The 21224-nt window shown below is 44.1% G+C and overlaps 1 protein-coding gene across 6 annotated transcripts in view; it reads right to left on the reverse strand.

Annotated features, from left to right (window-relative positions):
- The window catches only part of RGS12 (regulator of G protein signaling 12), a 267131-nt gene extending 248000 nt beyond the window's left edge, over window positions 1-19131 (reverse strand). For 5 of the 6 annotated variants that reach the window (XM_068276279.1, XM_068276271.1, XM_068276261.1 and 2 more), the window contains exon 1: window positions 19033-19131. The gene's annotated coding sequence lies outside the window, so the exon portion shown is untranslated. Of the gene's footprint in view, window positions 1-7954; window positions 8100-19032 lie in introns of those variants that run through there. The other variant, XM_068276252.1, reaches the window with a different exon arrangement.
- Window positions 19132-21224: the final 2093 nt, after the last annotated feature.

A 21224-nucleotide genomic window follows, 5' to 3' on the forward strand; every position in this document is an offset into this window, starting at 1 on the left:
GGTGTGCTTTTTCCATTGTTTCTATGCGAATTCGCATGAAAATTCGCATGAAAATTCGCATACCCAAACCGCATGCGAATTTCCTATTAAATGCATTGTATGCGATTCGCAAAGCGGTATGCGGTATGCGAATTCTGATGGCTCTGCCATCCGAATTTTTTCTGCACAGAAAAACGCACAGGAATCCTGACAAGTGGAAACAGTCCCATTCACTTGTATTGCTATGCGAATTTGCATGCGAAAAACGCATGCGAATTCGCGATAGTGGAAATGAGCCCTTATACATCAAAGAAAAAGTGAAAGACAACTTCAAATAAGATTTTGCTGGAGGGAAGTTAAAGGGACCCTGAGCAGTAAAAATAAACAAAATCGGGGCTTACCTGAGGTCCCACGGCGTCGTCCTGGCTCCTCTCCCGGTCCCGCTGCAGAATTGAAGACCGGCGAAACCGGGGCCGAGTGTCGAGCTGACACTTCCTTAACGGTGACGCTGTGCGTCATCACACCAGCCACTGTGCGTCATCACACCAGCTGCTACGCGTCATCATGGCGGCCAGTGTGACAGTACTGCACATGCGCGGTTCTCTAACTCTAAACTGCGCATGCGCGTGCAGTCACGCTGATGACGCCCATCGTCACCATTAAGGAAGTGTCAGCCCGACACTCGGCCCCGGTGTCGCCGGTCATCAATTCTGCAGCGGGATCGGGAGAGGAGCCAGGACGACGCCGGGGGACCTCAGGTAAGCCCCGATTTTGTTTATTTTTACTGCTCAGGGTCCTTTTAAAAAGGGTCATTTAACTCTGTTCTGTTTCATAGTTTAAAATACAGAGTGTAGTTTGTAAACTGCAAATATTAAAGAATGATGCAATGTTTATAAAAAAAAAACTATTTAAACTGAAAATAAAAAGGAGATTTTTCATTGCTACTAATGTTCTATTCATTATTCGTACTACACATACAATTCATTATAACATACTTTTTTTTAGTTTCAGTGTGGCTTTAAGTGGAAATCACGTTTTTGTTGAGAAAATCTCAGTGCTTTCCAATCAGCTCTATAGATTGCCAGGATTAATGGGAAACATTATTTCTACTTAATTCATTTTGTTTTTATAGCTGTATAAACCATTGCTATTCCACAGCAATTCATACAGGAACTGGCAAAGTTTGCTGCCAGTCAATGGGCTAGTTCAGTTTCTGAAAATGAGTATGGCCTCTTTTCCACAGGTTGCCGTCAGCTGGTCCCGTCCACCAACCGGGCACTTGTTAGCGCTTGGCATGGCTGGTGGATAGGCAGCCCCTCATGTAGTTGCATCTGAGCACAGTAGCCGCTATTGGGTGCCAATATTTTACAGTCTTGCCGCTTATCAGGTGCCTCCGGGTGCAATTTTTTGTTTTCGGCTGGATACACTAATTGCATATGCACCTCATAAAGAAAAAAGGAAAACTGTTCTATTTTAAAACACTCAGTTAATCATGAATGCAAAACATAAACAAATGGTAGCGAAGTGCATTTCCTGTGTGAGGCTACTGACTCCAATAGCCTGTGTAGCTGTGCAAGTTTTGCTGTCCACACCAAAAGTTGCACAACAGAAGCAAGTGTGTTACCTGCCTGAGGCATATTGTTTGGTTTAGGGACCCCATTATCCCTTGTTCCAATCATTGCTGCCTTGTGTGTGGAGGGGGGCATCGAGGGCATTCATGAACACTTTTTTTTTAACTATTTTTTTGATTTATTTTTTTTTAATCGATGATCATTGTTACTTGTAACATTGATCATTGAGGGACTGAAAGGACACTAAGGGCCTGAGCCCACTAGCGCAGTTGTGTGCTGTTGTGTCCGCTTATCAGAAACACATCAATGTTACAGATGCTGAAAAGCGGACACAACTGCGTTCAACTGCATTAGTGGGCTCAGGCCCTGATTGGCCAAAGAATCCCATGATCCCTTGGGCCAATCACTGCACCCAGTGGGGTCAAGGGATCACATGATCCCCTTACCCAATCACTGCTACAGGTGGGGGTGCAAGTGTACATGATCATTCCAGGAAGTAATTAACTACCTGTGTGCTTTTTCAGGCTAGGAACACACTAGGCAGAAATGCTAGCGTTGCACATAACACTAGCATTTTTGGCATTAAGTCTACGGGCCGCATGTAAAAATATATGTGCGTTTTTCAGTGTGTGTTTTTGAAAGCGCACAACTTGCTGCATAATTTTCAGAAATGCATGTAAATCGCACATAGGGTATTTCAATAGAGACGCAGAGGACTGCATTTTTACATGCGCTTAAAAAAATTATTTGATAATGGGAAAATATTGAAGAACCGCAAACGCTTATAAAAACGCAAACATTTAAAACACATGGTTTTCTGCATTGCCTATTGTGCTCCCAGCCTCAATGATTACTGTTGCTAGCTGCAAAAGTGATCATTGCGGGGCTAAGCTGCACAGAATGGACTCAGGAACCACATGGTCCCTTGCAATGATCAGTGCTAGTGTGGTCCCATGATCATCTTCAGCAGGTGGCATGGCAACCGCTTTTTTTTGGACTTAGGTTGTACTTCCAGGAAGTATAAGTGGTTAAAGAAAAAGTGTATCTAATATGTGTTAAACCTGAGATGAAAATAATTGTTGACGGTATACTCTTCTTTGGCTTATCAGACACTCGGTGACGCCTTCTTGTGGCCAGCCTCCCCTCGGTGCTGGCCCCCCATTCACTACACATACCTTCTTTGTGAATAATATATGCAGTGTTCTCCCCAGACTTTTTCCAGCCGGGTGGCATGAAAAAGAACTTGGGTGGCATGGAAAAGAAGTTGGGTGGCATGAAAAAGTAGCCGGGGGGGACGAGATGAGAGAATGCAGGGCCAGCGCTTCTCTGCACAACTCTGCTTACAGCACAGGAGGGGAGGTGAGCCGATGACAGCCGGGTGCTCACCAAAACTAGCCGGGTGGAGCACACGGCTAAAAGAGCCTGGGGAGAACACTGTATATGTATACTGTAAATGCATAACTATTTATATTCTGTAAAGGTTTGAATTCATCCAGTTTTTGATATTTCCAAATGAAAATAAATTAGCTTCAATTGGATCCCTTTTTCTGTTTCTGTAATAATAAATGAATTATTACATAATAATGTATTTAAAAGACAACTGAAGTGAGAAGTACTGTATATGGAGGCTGCCATATTTATTTTCTTTTAAGCAATACCAGTTGCCTAGCAGTCCTGCTGATCTATTTGGCTGCAGTAGTGTCTAAATAGCACCAGAAACAAGCATGCAGCCAATCTTGTCAGATCTGACAATAATGTCAGAAACACCTGATCTGCTGCATGCTTGTTTAGGGTCTAAAGGCTCATACACACATCAGACCATAGTCTTTGGAAAATGAAAGATCACAGACCAATTTTACCCCCTTCCATGTAGTATGAGAGCCATACCTACACAGTCTATTCTATGGAGCTGAACTCCCCATCAGACAGAAATCTTTGCAAGATGCTGCACACATTCAAAAGATCAGTAACTGCAAAAGATCTGTTCCTGCAAAAGATCCGTTCCTGCAAATTGCATTCATAGTCTATGAGATCTGCAGATCCTCATACACACCTTGTTTAACAGACATTCATCTGCATATCAAATCCACCAGGATGGATTTTCAGATCAGCTGATGATTGTCTGATCTGCCGATGAATGTTAGTTAAACAAGGTGTGTATGATGATCTGCAGATCTCAGACTATGAATGCAATTTGCAGGAATGGATTTTTGGCAGGAACAGATCTTTTGCAGATACTGATCTTTTGTGTCTGTACAGCATCTGTGTGTGCAGCATCTTGCAAAGATTTTTTTCTGATGCGGAGTTCAGCTCCATAGAAAAGACTCTGAAGGTATGGCTCTCATACTACATGGAAGGGGGTAAAATTGGTCTGTGATCTTTCATTTTCCAAAGACTATGGTCTGATGTGTGTATGAGACTTAAGGCTAAAAATATTAGAGACAGGATCAACAGGATAGCCAGGTAACTGGTATTGTTTAAAAGGAAATAAATATGGCAGCTTCCATATCCCTCTCGCTTCAGTTGTCCTTTAATATTTTAACATGTTCCTTTCAGCAGCAAAGGATTTTGAAACATCATGCATGATACATACAATGTACTTGTCAGTCTATGCCCCAATACAGTATTACTACATTTATGTCACGCTGTTTGCGCAGACAGCATGTGACACAAATTGCAGGACGATGGCCGGTGACAGAACAGCAGCACAGCCAGCTCCATTCTCACTCAGGCAAGTCATCGCTCCCGAGGTAAAAGTCTTTGAAATCAGACTCCGGGTAAATCAATAATGAAGGAAGAACAGGTTTATCTTTCACTTGTTCTGGTCACATGACCGGCAGAGGGGAAAGGGCAGTGAGACGAGGGTGCAGCACTGTTTGAATCTAGGCGCCAAAACTAACACACAGCACAGCTTGTTATTACATTCCCATGAGGGAGGCCCTGATAGCGCACAGTGAAAGCAGAGCAAAATGAACCAATCAGTGTGCGCGGTCAGCAAATACCTGTATAACTTGAATATTCATTCAACAGCTAGAGCTTTCAATACATTCAGGTCACATCGTATGGTAAAGTAACGTCATACCATTCTTTAAAGAGGAACTGTAAGCAGAATAAATACAGTTGGCTTTTTTTCCTACAATATTAATTTATCAATTATTTAGTTTGTCAATTACGAAATCTTTCCTCTCTGAATTATTTTCAGAAATGTAACACAGGTTGCAACATCTTTAGTACTGTCAATTGATCTCTGCGGAATGTTCATTTACTGAGTTTTCTAAAGCCAGTACAAAAACATAGCTGGTTTCCCAGAATGCTCTGGGGGAAAAGTCAGCATAATAAAAAGCTTAGGATAAGCATCATTGGGAGGGTGGGGCTACATACCAATATACAGCAATTTAGAGACGGGCCGCGATTGAGACCAGTTTAGAGCCGTGCACAACTCCCAGCTGGGGCACAAGTAATAGAGCCGCCAGTGGGAGAACTGAGGCGACCTAGTCCTAGAGGATGCAGAGGGACCTCACGGACTATGGGCCTGCAGGAAGCCCAAGGTAAGTTCAGAAATACATTTTTAACCTTAGTTCAAGTTCACGTCAAAGAGGAAATTCAGTGAAAAAAATGTAATAAAAAAGTGCTTCATTCTTCCAATAATTATAAATAAACTAGGTTGACCTAAGCCTGTCTAAAAACGGGCTCTAGGTCTCTGTCCCACTGTCCACCATGCGTGCACACACCTGTCCGGCTCCCTGGCCCCGTCCTCCTGTCCCAATGCTGTCTGTGGTGCACATGCGCAGTAGTGCAAACGCACGGACAGGATGGCGCAGGGATACAGGAGTTTTATTACGTAGGATGATTCAGTGTTTGCCCATTGTGCATAGTTACAAAGTTATTTGGGTTGAAAAAAGACATACGTCCATCGAGTTCAACCAGAGAACAAAGTACAACACCAGCCTGCTCCCTCACATATCCCTGTTGTTCCAGAGGAAGGCGAAAAACCCTTACAAGGCACGGTCCAATTAGCCTCAAAAGGGAAAAAATTCCTTCCTGACTCCAGATGGCAATCAGATAAAAATCCCTGGATCAACACCACTGGGCATTACCTAGTAATTGCAGCCATGGGCATCTTTCAACGCAAGGAAAGCATCTAAGCCCCGTTTAAATGCAGGTATAGAGTTTGCCATAACGACTTCCTGTGGCAATGCATTCCACATCTTAATCACTCTTACTGTAAAGAACCCTTTCCTAAATAAATGGCTAAAGTGTTTTTCCTCCATGCGCAGATCATGTCCTCTAGTCCTTTGAGAAGGCCTAGGGACAAAAAGCTCATCCGCCAAGCTATTATATTGCCATCTGATGTATTTATACATGTTAATTAGATCCCCTCTAAGGTGTCTTTTCTCTAGAATAAATAAACCCAGTTAATCTAACCTTTCTTGGTAAGTGAGACCTTCCATCCCACGCATCAATTTTGTTGCTCGTCTCTGCACCTGCTCTAAAATTGCAATATCTTTTTTGTAATGTGGTGCCCAGAACTAAATTCCATATTCCAGATGTGGCCTTACTAGAGAGTTAAATAGTGGCAATATTATGCTAGCAGGGACAGTATTATGCTCTCCCTGATTTACATTGACATTTATCACATGGTGACATTTTTACTGCTGGCAGGTGATGTCAGTGGAAGGAGATGCTGCTTGCTTTTTTGGCAGTTGGAAACAGCTGTAGACAGCTATTTCCCACAATTCAATGAGGTTCACTGCAGTGCTTGCACTCGACGATCGGACTGCAGCATTTTTGTAGCGATCCTGGAGAGATTGCATTGACTGGATGCAGGCCCAAAACGCAATCAGAGAATCGCTGTGAAAACTGTTCATGGGAAATCGCAAATTGCCCGCAATTAGCCAAATCGTAAAGAGGCCAGAATGGATCCCAGGCCTAAAGGTTTGCAATCACTGGTCTAGGGCCAATTATCTTACCAGCACCTCACAAAAACAGTGAGGTTAGGTTCTCAGAGGTCAGTTGCATCACTCACGCATTATAAATGACTGTGAACTGCAAAGGGGACTGACCATAGACGTCAATACAAAGCCTGCATGCATCGAGTTAGAATAACAGGATCCCCTACTGTGAACAGGACCATAGAATTGAATGGGAAGTGAGTTGAAATGCAGAATTATTCTGCAACACAACTGACCGCTGTGAACAGGGCCTGAGAAAACATAACACAAACTCCATGTTGATAGTGTTCTGGCCAATAACTGAACCTAGGTCTGCAAGGCAAGAGTATAATTCTGCAAAGACGAGCACCTTAAGAACATACTAAAAAGACTGTGCAGATCAGCAGCACGCTATGGAGTCATCCCTGTGCTCTCTCGTCCCGTGAGGAAGCAACATGTACCACACCTGTGTAGAAGCACGGAGCCTTCTATGCCGCTTTGTGCCACTGCACAGGTTCGTGCCACTGCACAGGTTCGTGCCGCCTTGCAGTGCAGCCACACACATACATGGACGGTGGCACAGCAACCCGAACATATTTGACAAGCTCTTGTTCAGAGGGTTGCAGGACTGGAACAGTGAGCTTGGGGGATGGGTATCCGACCTCAGGTACACTTTACAACTTCTCCATTAGTAACTGGAGCCATCCATCACATTAAAGGACCAATAAATAGACTTGAAAAGTCCAAGGGGGAGAACTTCCTTCTGACACTCTTAGGGCTCTTTCACATCAGAGCTTGCGTTGGAGAACGCTCAAGGCATACGTTTTGTTGTATGCGTTTTAATGCGTTTTGATATGCGTTGCACTGCAGTGAGTGTGCATTTTTAATGCGTTACAGCACATAGGAAAACGCAGGTAATTTTCTTTTCTTTTAGTTTTCAACTTTCTACATTGTTCCTCTGTTGCATTCTGGGACTGATTGCCTGCGTTAACGGATTAAAAACGCGCATAGTGTGCGTTTTACATTGACTAACATTGTAACGCATAAAGCTAGCGTCGGCCGAAAAACTGCGCCTGGGTGCACTGTAACGCAACGCACAAAAAGGCTGTGTTATATGTGAAAGCTAAAATGAAAGTCTATGGGCGTTTTGATTTTACCTTGGGCAACGCAAACTTTACCCTTTGCGTTGAAACGCAGAAAATCTGCCCTAATGTGAAAAAGCCCTTAGCAATAATGCTAATTTGCATAGCATTTTCTAGCGCATATCTTCAAATCATTTTCTCATGCAGGACAAAAGCGCAACATAAATGTTCTGTGGACTACACCTCCGCACCTCTATTTCATCTGCAATGGCCTGTTAAGTATCTTACATTTTTGTATTTTTAGCCGTGTGTTACCATTGTGTTTTTTACAAGAAAAGCAAATTAAAAGTTCAAGTTTTATATTGGATGAGTTGCTCCTGGAATGCTTTACCTCTTTTGATATGATTGAATGGACTTTCTATTTGATTCTGGATGTTGCACCATCATTATTGTATATGGTACACGGCTTTTTTGTAGAGTGCACTCGCCACATCACATTCTCTCGGCTCTATTGAAATAAATGTTCTGTGTCTTGTCTAGATGACATGGGCCACGGCTACACTACAGCCCTTGGAAAAACAAAAATGTAGAATTAAACCTAATAAATGAAATAGGACTACAAAAAAATGCTATGCTGTCTTTATTAAAAACACATTGGCCCATATGCAATTAAAGTAAACCTGAGACCGGGGAAAAAAAAAAGCCAGTTTTATACCTACCTGGGGCTCTCTACAGCTCCACGTCAGGGCATATTGCGCAGGTGCAGAACGCTAGCAGCCGCGGGAGCGCAACGGCACACATCTAGTGGAGGATCCAGGCAGCGTGGGAAGATGGCAAGGGACCGATCAGCCTTAAGGGAAGCCCCAGGTATGTATAATACTTTTTTTTTTCTCACAGGTACCCTTTAACTTTTACTCCTGAGTTACCGTATATCCTAAGGGCTTCTGCGCGTGCAATTTGCCGCATTTCACGTGAAGCGCAGCAAATTGCGCGCGCAAAAATCCGCAATCGCGCGAATCACTGTACTTTGCGCGCGCAAAAGTCCGCAAACGGCACTTCACGTGCTGTTTAGCACACCCGTGCTAAACAGTTTGCACGGCTTTGTGAATCAAGCCCCAAGGGCATTTTGCAGGGTTTTTTTGAGCGCCGGAAAACGCCCTAAAATACCTTGTGCAATGAATCCTTATGGGATAGTTCATATCAGCGCGTTTCATCTGCTTTCTGTTCACAAAAGCGCCGCATGTACCATTTTTAAGGCAATTTTGCTCCAATGGAAGGTATAGGAAAAGCGCAAAACGTTCACAAATCGCTTTGTGTTGCGATTGCGTTCGCGATTTTAAAAAACAATACACTGTATTTGTTCTTTTCCGGGTCAAAGAGTTCACTTTACAGTAAATAAAAAAAAAAAACGCTCAGCAAAAACGCTTTAGAAAAGCGCGTTTAAAAAAAACGCAGCACACAGTGGAGCGCCAGGAGGGGTTAAAAATTAAAAAAATAAATAAATAAAAAAATAACAAAATGCTGACGTTTGCAATTTCAATTTTAGATGTGAACAAAACCTAAGACATAATTGCCATTTTCTCTTTAAAATAACTTTCAGCATGTTACAATTGAGAAAAGTTCTGAAACGTTGGTGAAAAAGTACTATCAAAATTAATTTGAGTAATTTCTTGCTTGCTGGTGGTTTAAAATGCATTTTATTGCATTTTAAGGTGTGAAAATATCACCTACGTGAAAAGTCAGGAGAAAAAGTGACTAGCATGTGGGCCATTATAGTTTAGATTTGAAGTGTATAGGCGCTCCAGCAGCGAGAGTGCGAGTTTGTTTGGGGTTTGCTCAGGATACGGATAATTGACTCTCGGCCTACTTGTCACATACCCTTACTGAAAGCCCCAGCCCACTAAACAATAGGTGTTTCTAATGCTCTGAGGGGATGTTGTGTCCTTCTCATTAGAGAGAGGATGCAGTGACAGCTCCATAGTACTCTGGCTCTCCAAGTGTTGCATGTCAATCCGCAGCTTGCACTGTTTGTTCCTCTGTGGTCGTAAAATACAAACAACAACTTGCTTTATTCCCAGGGAAAGTCTGACACATGCCACCAGGTCTCTATGGTAACCTGTGTACACGCTAGCTGACTGCCACTTTTTTCACTCTAGCAACTCTCTTTCACCCTACAGAAGCTGAGCAAACAGTGATTTCCAAGGTCACTGCCTGTGGTTATAAAACAAGGCTATTGAAGGGCAAGCAGCAAAACAAAAAACAGTTGCTTGAGGTGGCGTAATATATATATAAAAAAAAATAAAAAAATAAAAAAAAAAAACACGTTCAACATCTGAAAACTCTCAGGTCCCTTTCACACCGGCGTGGTGCTTTGGCCTGTTTTACCGCAAGCAAACGCTACGCCAATGTAAGTCTGTGGGGCCTTTCAGAATGACGCGATGCAGCAAAAGTGACAAATTCGCCGCAACCCCGATGCGAGCGCAGGGCTGTAAACTAGGGTTGCCAGGTTAGTCCTGCAGGCAGGTATTATGGGGTTAATTTATATGTTTCATGACTTCGCACATGCTCAGTAGCATTTGTGGGCTACTTCAATGTGTATGAGGAAATGATGGCACACCTGGGGGGAAGAACCGTGACCACCTGTTCAGCAAGGCCCAAAGTAACTAACCAGGACCAAATACCTGAGCTGTTAAAATGCCCATTAACAGTACAATTATGCAGCCAACGGATCGCTGCCAATCAGATGAATGGGATCGAACCAAAAAAAAAAAAAAAAAAAAAACACATCTGATCTAATTGGCTATCAGGAATTGGGCACAACTGATTGCTTCCATTCTATTACCGCGGCGATCAGTAATGATTAATCGGCCGCGGAATTGTACCATGGGCGCTATTAGATGTTTAGTCCCAGTCTTTACCACGAATTAGGAAAAAACAGTGATGGTAATTAAGGCACAGCCGGCACCACCATAGGCCGTAATTTGAATTATGGCTATAGGGGTGCTCAGTAAGTTAATTGGGCACCGTCAAAAGACGGGAGCCTAAATTATGATAAAACCGTGTAATTCTGCCACCTGCAATAGCTGGAAGCCGAATTGCATCTTACCCCAGAGTCAATGGCCGCCTGGAGGAGGAATAGTAATTGACGCCACCGAGACTTTTTCAGGAGCATGGTGAGTAGTCTTTTCGGCTACGCCCTGCGACGAAATTTCCCAGCGCCTTAAATTACAAGTATGCTCTTTACCAGCCTTTCTTGCATCAGGCCCCAATTAGCTTATCTGTAAGATTTCGGGATGATAACTTTTCTAACCTATAACAGAGGTCATTCCATGGCAACCATTAGAAAAGGACGAGTGTAGGCAAGACCCTCTTGTCACTTATCTGCTACAAAGTCCCAGGAATTCCATATGCTCTGTATTAAATTATTCATGCTACATAATACTTAGGCAGGTAAAATGCAGATACAAAAAAGACAATTTAAGAAACAGATATTTACTAATTAGATGGCTAACTCCTGAACCCTAGTTATCCACAGGAAGTGCCTGCGGCACCACAGACACCACTGTGCCGCACAGGAACTATGTATGGGGAAAGAACAATTGCACCAGAACACTTCTATGTAAGAGATGGGATAGGTAGGAAATATTATGTTCAATCCTCATCATTCATTTCAGTTTTGGATACCATGAAAAGGAGTCAAAAACTTTTGTGGCTTTGAATGCAGTCATTAATGACGGTGTCCCAATTGTAGAGATTCCCCATCACTGTCTTCCAGTTATGAGCAAAGAAGATCATATATTTTTATTTAAAGTGGATCCGAGATGAAAAACTAACTGTAACAAGTAACTTGTCTAAATATCGTATCTAAAGTTTAGGTAGTTTACACAGCAAATCTAGCTGCAAACAGCTTCAACAGTTTATGATTATTTATTCCCGTGATACAATGAGGGCAGCCATGTTCTGTTTGTCACATTACACACAGGCAAGCTGCTCTGCACCGCCAGCCCTCAGCCTGTGAAAACTTCACTCCCCTCTGCCTCTGAAATTTCCGGCTATTAACCTCCTCCTCCTGCCCAGACTGAGCTTTCATAAGCCCTTGCTACTAAGGCTCAGAGTGCCAGAAGCTGTGGGCGAGGCTTGTTTAGTTTATAGGTATTTAAAGTATTAAAACAAAAAAGTATTTGGCTTGAGGAATCCCCTAAAAACTATATGAAAGGAACACAATTATGCAATGAGTAAAAGTTTATCTCGAATCCACTTTCACCTTCAGCATCTGGGGAGCTGCCCACTTGTCCTACCCCCTCCTCTATCTATAGAACAGAACCAAGCAGTGCGTCTGAACAGCTATACTTCCTAAACAGTCATCCAAAGCAATAACTAAACAAATGGTGCTTGAATATAAACAACACAGTAAACAGAAAAACTCCAAAATACATTTTTTTTCTTATTGTAAGTCTTGAATTTACTGGTGTAAAAGGCCGGGCTAACAGTGATGACAGAAGACTGATCCAACTAGACTGTACCACAATAACTTTCCCCTATGACCAGGAGAGTCACAGAGCTGGACTTTTTGGCTGGTTGTTCTTATCCAGTAAGGCCAAGTATACGGTTCCAATGCCAATCCCTTAAAGAGAACCTGAACTGAAAATAAAAAAAAGTCAAAATACCCATACACAGGCCATACTTACCTCCTGTGTAGTCTACTACTCAATCTCTTTCTCCTCTCCTGCGTCCCATTTGTCCACTGTGATCAATGGATTTCTCCGTCCTCCATTTTAAAAATGGCTATTACCCTCTAACAGCTTCCTGTTCAGCACACTGTTAAACTGTAATATCACTCACTTGAGCCATTGGGAAACATGGACATTACCTTGCACATTCAGTTGTAACTGACAGCTACTGATATATAACTGACTGAAACTGGTATATTTCAGTTCTGACAAAATATTGTCGGAACTGGAAGGGATCATTGTAAGAAGAAAATGGTGATGTATGTAATATTCATTTGCAGCTACTTCATGTGTTTATTTTAAACGATTTTCCTCGCTTCAGGTTCCCTTTAAGAACATATTCAAGCAGAACTCCACCTTTAAAGGGAACCTGAACCAATTAAAATTATTTAAAATAAACACATGATGTACCTGTAAAGAATATTACATACGTGCCATCAGCTCCTCTCAGAAGTTCTTCTTACAACGATTCCTTCCAGTTCTGACAAGATTTTGTCAGAACTGAAATATATTAGTTACTGTTCGGTTTATATCAGTTGCTGTCAGTTACAACTGAAAGGACAACTGATGTGCAAGGTCATTTCCATGTTTCCCTATGGCTCAAGTGGGCGATATTATAGTTGAACAGTGTGCTGCCCAGGAAGCTGTTACAGGGTCAATGCCATTTTCAAAATACAGGACAGAGAATTTAATTGATCACAGTGGACAAACAGGAGACAGGAGAGGAGAAAGAAATGGATGAGTAGACTACACGGAAGGTAAGTATGACAGGTGTATGTTTATTTGAACTTTTATTTTTCAGGTTAGAGTTAAGCTTTTACGTACAACAACAGTATTTAATTATTTGGGGCCTGTGAATATATATCGGAAACAAACACTGAATAAGTCCTTTTGACAGTTGGACAACCAATATCAACCAACCATCTGCTCAGTGAATGGCTATTCATGCAGCCTGACAACCTGATCTACTGGAACTGATATCTTCCAGAAGGGAACTGGTAGTGTCAGGTATCCATGGCAACCCCCCTGGCTGTAGTGGTAAAATTAGGAACTCCTTTTTAAAAATAGCATTCCTGACAAAACTTGTCTATTTCTTTAAATAGAATAGGGAAGGGACAGAACTACTGTCAAGATTTTAATGATGTTGTTGCTCCTACTTGAGAGATTTCCCTTTGCTTCCATTTCTAGAAACACGAACAGGAAATTAGGGCTAAGGCCCACTTTTGAGCGCACTAGCAGATTCACCATCATAGGCAAAATGCTACGCAAATCACTAGCATTTGGGATTTCTAGTGGGTCCCAGCCCTTCGAGAAATTCTCCCCTGAGGGAGAGGACACAGCACCTTCGACTACAGTTCCCAGACAGGATGTCCTGTTTGGGAAATTTATCACTAGCACCTGTTTGGGTGACAGTTGGACATAGTCAATAAGATGCCAGTAATTCCAATTTGCATACAAGTTGAAACCAAACCTGAACCAAAAATAAACGAGATAAAAAAAAAAAATATTCTATCTAGTGCCCTAATCCTAAATACGACTTTCATAGAATCCCAGAGTTTTATTTTGTATTTAAAAGCTAAAAAAGTAGGTTGAATGTTTTTTATGGTCTCAGCTGAATGACACAGCTTCTTTGCTACATACACACGCTGGATTCAATTAATCCTAGGCAGCCATTAAGGACTACCTCTGCAAAGAATCTAGCACGTAAAGGAGACCACCCCACCACCCCTGACGCCCAACTGACCCCCTAATAACACCACCAGACGGAAGCCACTGCGCTGTGTGAGAAGGAAGACTCTGGATGCCATAAAGCCTTCCCGGGCCTTGGTCTGTCCCGTCATTCCTTCACTGTCCCTGGTAGAAGTTATTTGGCCTGCTAGGTTTTTGATAGTCCTTGGGCAGCCTACAGAGGTACTCTCGTCCCTGTTTCTGAAGACAATGCAATTCTGTACTGTGCATGCGCCAGCCCGGATAACGGATGCGCTCGCCTTCAGAAGTACTTGGCGATGTTAGTACTTCCGTAGGCATTAGGTCGGATAAATTCCACTGGGGACAGTGGAGGAATGACGGGCCAGACGGTGGATCGAGAAGGCTCTATGGTATCCAGACTCTACTTAGGTAATGTGAGTTTCCTCATTTCAGGTTCCCTTTATAGAGTTCTGTGGAAAAATAAATAACAGAAGTGCAGTTGTCCTTTAAATTGTATTCTCAGGCAATAGAAAGAACTGGTTATGAAACTGGTATTCAAAAGTCGCATCATACTTGCATCATTCACTAATGCATCTATTGTCTAGCCATAACCATAGCAGCAGAAACAAGAAGAGCTTCCAGTTCATTAATACAGAAACTAGAAGAAACAACTAAACATATAGATAAGTATTCACAAGATGTCCCGTATATTCACTAGACACAAACATCTGCTCACAGAGACTTGCATTGAGTATTACAGTGAATGGTAAATGATTATTTATAACATGACTTGTATTCAGAGTAGTCAGGAAGAAAAGAGTAACAACCAGACTTGGATAAGTCTGGTTGTTCTGTATAATAAGAACTATCAGAACATGGACAGTGGGTGTATTCTATAGCAGACAACAGTGGTCATTACAGAAACAAGAGAAATCACATAAGACTTACAGCACAGAAAGTCGCTTCAGGTACGATACTTACCTAATGAAGAAGGCGCTTTCCTGGTCCTCACTGTCCCCTTGTTCCACCACTGTCCCCCGTTGAAGTTATGTGTCTTCAGGACTCCTCAGCAGTAATCAGAAGTACTCGCGTCCCCCAGGTACTTCAGAAGATGTCTGTACAGCGCATGTGCAAGCAACCCCACACTTGCAGGTGTGCAGTGGGGATCCTCTCATCTTCAGCAGACTCCCCAAGGAGGGCTGAAGACATACTTGGCCAAACTGGTTGAAGAGCTTCACCAGGGCCTGACAATGGAACAGAGGGATGGAGAGAGGACCAGGAAGGATCCAGAGCTTTCCCTCTCCATAGGCATCTATTTTTTAATTCTGTTTACTTCTGGTTCACTTTAATGTTGGGAATACACAGCTCAATTCTGAGCCATTTAGATGGCTCGATAATTTCCGACATGTCCGATCTCCCGCCCGATCGTTTCCACGCTCAATTCTGCATGGAGGACAACAGGAAAAGATAAGAAAAACGAGCGGAAGATAAGAGAATCACCTGCAGAATTGAGCGCGGAAACCGATCGGGCATAGAATCGAGCGGCAAAAATCGAGCCGTACATGCCCAGCATTACTCCGACCTCCCATTTTAACCTCCTCCTAATGCCTTACCCTATCATAACTTAACTTTAACCCGTTCCTGACTCCTAACCTCCATTCTTAACTGTAAACCCGGTCCTGACACCTTACCTTCCTTCTTCCTGGTAACTCCTTTCTGACATCTAATCCCAATCTAATCCTAACTTTCCTTCCTTGCTGATGCTTAACCCCAACAAGGCTTGGACCACATTTGCAACCACGGAAAACCACTGCAGTTTTCTGCAGACAATTTTGCGCATTCAGTTTGTGTTTCAACACGTTTCACCCACCACTTGCTGGCAGTCTATGGTATCGCCACTGAAAAGCATTACGTACAATTTCACATTGTGCGAAATTGCATGCGATTGGTGCAAGCCTTAACTCTCTTCTCATCAGTAACTCTTTCCCAACACCTAATCTTAACCACCAACCCTAAGAACTAAAAGTACCGTAAATACTTGCATATAAGCCGACCCGTGTATAAGCCGGGGTACACACTTTTCCCTTAGAAACCAGGAAAAAGGGATTGACTCACATATAAGCCCCCATCCGGTATAGCCCCCTCCACAGTAGCCTGATGTGCCCACAGTGCAAGTCAGCCCCTCGGCCCATAGCCAGATTTGCCCCAAGGATGATACCACTGTGTCTTAAGACGTTATAGATATGAGACACAGCGATTGCCACACAGAAAGCATCCCTGATCATTGCACGACTGACACGTTGCTTGCACACTCCGATTCACAAGCCAGGGGACACAGGTAGTCTTGAGCAGCACACTCTGCACACCATGTTGCAGGGGATAGGGGCACAGACACAGCATGGATCCAGCTGGCAAGAGCAGAATCACTAGTGCACAATCCTTAAAGGGAACCTAAATTGAGAAGGATATGGATTTTTCCTTTTACAATATTACCAGTTGCCTGACTCTCCTGAGGATTCTGTGCCCCTAATACTTTTAGCCACAGCCCCTGAACAAGCATGCAGATCAGGTGGCTGGATAGTGTAATGGTTAAGGGCTCTGCCTCTGACACAGGAGACCTGGGTTCGAATCTCGGCTTTGCCTGTTCAGTAAGCCAGCACCTATTCAGCAGGAGACCTTGGGCAAGTCTCCCTAACACTGCTACTGCCTATAGAGCGCGTCCTAGTGGCTGCAGCTCTGGCACTTTGAGTCCGCCAGGAGAAAAGCGCGATATAAATGTTCTGTGTCTGTGTTTGACTGAAGTCAGACTGAATTAGCTGCATGCTTGTTTCAGCCACTACTACAGCCAAAGAGATCAGTAGGACTGCCAGGCAACTAGTATTGTTTAAAAGCAAATATCCATATCCCTCTCAGTTTAGGTTCCCTTTAAGCTCCTCTGTCAGTAACAAAACCTGCTCCACCATTCGCTCCACTGACTAGCATATAAGCCGAGGGACTAACGCTTCAGCACAATTTCTGTGCTGACAAATTAGGCGAGTATATACAGTAACCTCCTCCTTGGCGTCTAACCCTGATAATTCCAACCAATAAACACCTTTCACCTTGAGATTCAGTTTCAGATTCCATTGGCCATTGCTTCTTCCTCAAGTTGATAACTTCCTGGTCCCAATGACACATCGCTCAAACCATACATCACACCACCAATATATGGCCAGCATGTTGGCGCAGTGGATAGCACTCTCATCTTGCAGAGTGCTTGGGACTCTGGCTCGAATCTGGGCCAAGACACTATCTGCATGGAGCTTGTATGTTCTTCTCTGTGTAATCCAGTTTCCACCCACATCCCCCAAAAATTGGTCACAGACTGCAATAGGAACATAAAGACAATGGCAGACTATGGGAGGGATTCAATCGTGAGTTCCCCTAAAGGACAGTTAGTGACATGAAATGCAATTAACTCGTTCTCCTGAGATATCTCCTAGGAGATGATTTTCATATTCTTTTTAAATTAACTTTTAAGTATATTACAATTTAAAAAAGTACCCAAAAGTCGGTGAAAAAGTACTATCAAAATTATTTTTAGTATTTTCTTGCATGCTAATGGTTTAAAGGGACACTTAAGTCAAACAAAAAAAATGAGTTTTACTCACCTGGGGCTTCCAATAGCCCCCTGCAGCTGTCCGGTGCCCTTGCCGTCTCCCTCCGATCCTCCTGGCCCCACCGGCAGCCACTTCCTGTTTCGGTGACAGGAGCTGACAGGCTGGGGACGCGAGTGATTCTTCACGTTCCTGGCCACAATAACGCCATCTATGCTGCTATAGCATATATCATATACCATATAGCAGCATAGAGGGTGCTAATGTGTCTGGGAACGCGAAGAATCACTCACGTCCCCAGCCTGTCAGCTCCTGTCACCGAAACAGGAAGTAGCTGCCGGTGGGGCCAGGAGGATCGGAGGTAGACGGCGAGGGCACCGGACAGCTGCAGGGGGCTATTGGAAGCCCTAGGTGAGTAAAACTCATTTTTCTTGTTTGACTTAAGTGTCCCTTTAAATGGCATTTTATAACGAGGTTATATCACCTAGAGGAAAACTCAGGAGAAAAAGGGGAGTTGCATATGGGCCAATAAGCACTATATGAAGCACTGTGCTATACATAGATATACTTAAATAACAGTGCTATAGCAAAACAAAGTGATCATTATAATAATAACAATAATAATAATTAGATGCTGAAGGTGTCTACCTATCTACCTGCTTTCTCAACTCTTTAGTATGGTAAGGCTGCATTTCCACTTTTGCGGTGCGAATCGCCACGGTAAAAATTCGCACGCGAATTTGCATGAAAATTTGCATGGATGACGATGTATGCGAATTTAACTATGGCAGTGCTGGTGTGCTTTTCCATTGTTTCTATGCAAATTTTCATTAGAATTCGCATGAAAATTCACATACCCAAACCTCATGCGAATTTCCTATTAAATACATTGTATGCGATTCGCATAGCGGTATGCGATATGCGAATTCTGATGGCTCTGCCATGCAAATTTTTTCTGCACAGAAAAACGCAACGGAATTCCTGACAAGTGGAAACAGTCCAATTCACTTGTATTGCTATCCGATTTTGCATGCGAACTCGCGATAGTGGAAATGGGCCCTAACTATGGCAAAGTGAATAGTATAGAATAGTATAGAAGAAAAAAAAACAAGCTTGTATTCTGTAGTAAAGAAGGAAGGGATATCTGCTAACAAAAGAGAAACAATGATAGAAAAGTTATATTGATAAAGGAGACTCCATATGACAGAAAGTACAATGAAAACTTGCAGACAAGTGATAAAGCCAGAAATGCTGCAGAAGTGAACGTGCCTCTTGCCATAGAGAGCAGCACAATACTACAAGAATAGAATAGCCAGCAGTGCAGAAGAGCAGCCAGGCCCCAGGACATGCAGCCCAGGCACACAATAGATCCTCTGAGGGATCCAGTTACAGCACACACACCTCCCCATGGATCGGCAGAGATCACACAGGGGATCCAGTCCCGGGTCACTCACCGATCAGCCCGCATCTCCCGGCGCGCACACAGCGCTATACTCCGCATTTGAAAAGTTATCTCTCTCCCTCCCCAACGTTCAACTTTCTTCCCAGCTGACAATAGCTGCCTCCGCCTCCTCTCCTTCTCCCAGCCCCCTCCTATCCCTCCCCGGCCGCCGCTGCTCTGCCCTCCCCGCCGTCTCCTAGGCGAAGCTTGTGTTGTGATGAGCGGAGGCAGCTGATTGGAGGATAGAGACAGGCTGTCACTGTGTACAGGGCTGCCTGTGGCGCTCACCTGCTCCGCAGCGGGGCTCAGCTTCCACAGATACTGGAGGCAGATCCTTCTAGCCTGGTCACAGAGCCCCCCACTGTCTGACACTAGAGGAATGAGGGGGAGAATAACAACTAAAGTTAGGGGAAAACAGAGCTCCAAACTGTCCCTTTTTCAGAGGGGCAGTCCCTCTTTGGCAACTATAAATCTCTCTGTCCTTCTTACTCATTTGTCCCTTTTTCAGGACTGCTGTACAGATCTATGTAATGTATGTATTCTTCTACTGAAAAGTGTGTTTAAAGGATACGTCCAAGCTCATTAAAAAATAAATTCGACTTACCTGGGGCTTCCTCCAGCCTCTGGCAGCCGTCCTGTGCCCTCGTCGAAGCTTCGGTGGCTCCCGGTCCCCTCCGGTGCAGATGCCAACCTCGCCAGGTCGGCTTTTTCTGCGCTCCACCGTGCAGCTCACGTGGTCGCGCTGACATCAGGCCTGCGCAGTACAGTCCTGATGTCGTCAGCGTGAGGGCACAGGACGGCTGCCAGGAGCTGGAGGAAGCCCCAGGTAAGTGGATTTTTATTTTTTCATTAGATTGGACTTATCCTTTAATATTTCTGAAATTTTATATCGACAGTATCTGACCCCAGTGGCCCTGTCTAAAATGTATCCTGATGCTTCTGATATTTGTTGGAGGTGTTGGACAAATAAAGGAACCCTGTGTGAAGTGATATCACCTTTATGGCATGAAGTTTGAAACTTGATGACACTGGTTCTTGGTATCTCAGTTCCCCTGGACCCACTTACTATATTACTCAGCGCTGTCTCACCCATGACGCCAAGTGACGCATGTGCGTCAGGTGGCATGGGACGCAGGAGCAGCATCTCGGCTGACTCTCTCCCACCTTACCTGCGGCCGCTGATCATATTACCATCTGAGAAGGGGTCGAGTCCTGCGTGAACGCGGGTGGACGACGTCCACTATTTCTTGAGCGTGGACGCCGTCCACCCTTGCAGGACTCGTATCTTTCTCCCCAGTTCCTTCCTGGTCGGTCCTGGAACGCAGAGCAGCAGTCATGTGACACTGCTCAGTCACATGACCGCTCAGCGCTATTTCCTCCCTTCTCCCCTCCTCTCTATAATGTGGGCGGTAGCGTAATGACGTGCAGGGGCAGTACGTCTACGCTTTTCATCCCGCCAAGCAGCGCCATTCAGTCAACCGCAGCCCCAGAGAGACAGAGTCACTCACAGCTTTAGCGCTGTTTTGATTTGATTTCCTCGCTGAGTACCCGGGCCACTTTGCTCTCGCTCGCCTCTCAGACTCAGCAGAGGTCAGCACCTACTGTGCTTGTTGGTAGCAAGTTGCTGGCTGCATTTTAGTCAGTGACACTGACAGTCTAGTCTGCCATTCTGCCTGCCAGTGGCAGATGCCTGATATTGACCTCTAGTCTGCCATTCTGCCTGCCAGTGCCAGATATTGCCTGATATTGACCTCTAGTCTGCCATTCTGCCTGCCAGTGTCAGATATTGCCTGATATTGACCTCTAGTCTGCCACTCTGCCTGCCAATGCCAGATATTGCCTGATATTGACCTCTAGTCTGCCATTCTGCCTGCCAGTGCCAGATATTGCCTGATACTGACCAGGGGTGCAGCTAAGGTTTTTGTGGCCCCAAGCGGACTGTAGGAAGTGGCCCTATCCTGCAGCGCACCTCGCGCGCCGCGGCAAAAAATGGGTGTGGCTATCACGCATAAATGGGAGTGACCATGACATGTGGGTGGAGCTGGAGGGCGGATTGGGGCGGGGCTGTTTGCGGGGAAAATGGATGTGGGGGTGATTGAGGCGCGCGCAGTGCGCCGCGCCGAAAGATGGATTTGGCCATGACATTGTATGGGCGGAGCTTAACCGTAGCACAGCAAATATATAGCCAACTATGACCATTAAATA

The sequence above is a fragment of the Hyperolius riggenbachi genome, chromosome 1, assembly GCF_040937935.1.
Source record: "Hyperolius riggenbachi isolate aHypRig1 chromosome 1, aHypRig1.pri, whole genome shotgun sequence".
NCBI lineage: Eukaryota > Metazoa > Chordata > Amphibia > Anura > Hyperoliidae > Hyperolius > Hyperolius riggenbachi.